We start from the raw sequence: 1446 nt of genomic DNA, 5'->3' as shown, positions 1-1446 counted from the left end.
CCGCCGATGGGAGGGACTGGTTCCAGCCCCAACACCTCTCGGAGCCGACACCAGCGGGGAAGCCGGAAAGAACTGCGCGCGGAGGCCTGTGGGAAATGTAGTCCGCCGATGGGAGGGACTGGTTCCAGCCCCAACAGGCTGCGCGGAGTGCGCATGCGCGGGCGCTGGAGCTTTGGACGCTCGGGGCAGGAGGGCTTTCCAGGCTGCCTGGGGCTGAGGCGAGCTCGGGCTTGCGTTTGTTTTTGTCGCTGAGGAATACTTTATTTATTTATTTTTTTCTTGAGGCAGGGTCTCGCTCTGTCGCCCAGGCTGGAGTGCAGTGGCGTGATTAGTTACAGCTCACTGCAGCCTCGACCTCCGGGCTCAAGCTACCCTCCCACCTGAGCCTCCAGAGTAGCTGGGACTGCAGGCGCGCGCCACCACGCCCAACTAATTTTTTAAATTTTTATAGAGACCAAAGCTCCCGATGTTACCCAAGCCGGTGTCGAACTCCTGGGCTTAAAAGATCCTCCCGCCTGAGCCTCCCAAAGTGCTGGGACTACAGGCGTGAGGCACCAGGCTCAGCTGCGGAGGATTTAGAAAGAAGTTTTGGCACCAGCAGGTGCCTAATACGTGTACTAAACACCTAGCAGTTACTCACTGCATACACCCAAGCAAGGTGTGGGCACACATCAGGCATGTAATGAAAATACTCTCAAAGCCCACCAGAACCTGGAGCAGGATCTAGACCCAGAAAGGTCGCTCGTGCTCACTGCGCTCTCCCTTTCTCTCCCTTTCTCTCTCTCTCTGTCTCGTATCTCCTGCAATTGTGAATGTGTCGTTCTACTAGAAATACAAAAAATTAGCCGAGCGTGGTCGCGCGCGCCTGTAATCCCAGCTACTCGGGAGGCTGAGGCAGGAGAATCGCTTGAACCCGGGTAGCGGAGGTTGCATTAAGCTGAGATGCGCCATTGCACCCAAGCTTGGGCAACAAGAGCAGAACTCCGTTTCAAAAGAAAAAGACTAACTGGAGAGGTCTCAGATAAGATTGAATTTGTCCTGCCCTGCGTTCCTTCAGGAAAGAAATGGGATAAGCCCACCAGGGACCACCCTGAGGCATCTTCTGTATCCCAAATTCTTTGATATATTAGTTAATACATGAAATACTTTGTTCTTTCCTTAAGAATATAAAACTTTAGAAGATATTTGAAAATGCCTAGGCAATCTTGTTTCATTTTGCAAAGAATAGGATATGCATGAAATAGGAGATAAATGAAAAATCTGAGCTACTATATAACCCTAAGAAGGCGGCAGGCACGGTGCCTCACGCCTGTAATCCCATCACTTTGGGAGGCCGAGACAGGTGGATCGCCTGACGTCAGGAGTTCGAGACCAGCCTGGCCAACATGGTGAAACCTCGTCTCTACTAAAAATACAAAAAAATTTAGCCGGGCATGGTGGCACACA

At 51.8% G+C, this 1446-nt stretch overlaps 1 protein-coding gene across 1 annotated transcript in view; it reads right to left on the bottom strand.

Moving 5' to 3' along the window:
* ZFP14 (ZFP14 zinc finger protein) overlaps positions 1 to 70 on the bottom strand; it is a 62189-nt gene extending 62119 nt beyond the window's left edge. The window contains exon 1 of the mRNA XM_011984806.1: positions 36 to 70. The gene's annotated coding sequence lies outside the window, so the exon portion shown is untranslated. The remainder of the gene's footprint in view (positions 1 to 35) is intronic.
* Between the last annotated feature and the right edge of the window lie 1376 nt (positions 71 to 1446).

This window comes from Mandrillus leucophaeus, unplaced genomic scaffold, assembly GCF_000951045.1.
Source record: "Mandrillus leucophaeus isolate KB7577 unplaced genomic scaffold, Mleu.le_1.0 Scaffold274, whole genome shotgun sequence".
NCBI classification, from domain to species: Eukaryota; Metazoa; Chordata; class Mammalia; order Primates; family Cercopithecidae; genus Mandrillus; species Mandrillus leucophaeus.
The sequence above is the reverse complement of the archived record's forward strand: the minus strand, read 5'-3'. Positions and strand labels throughout refer to the sequence as shown.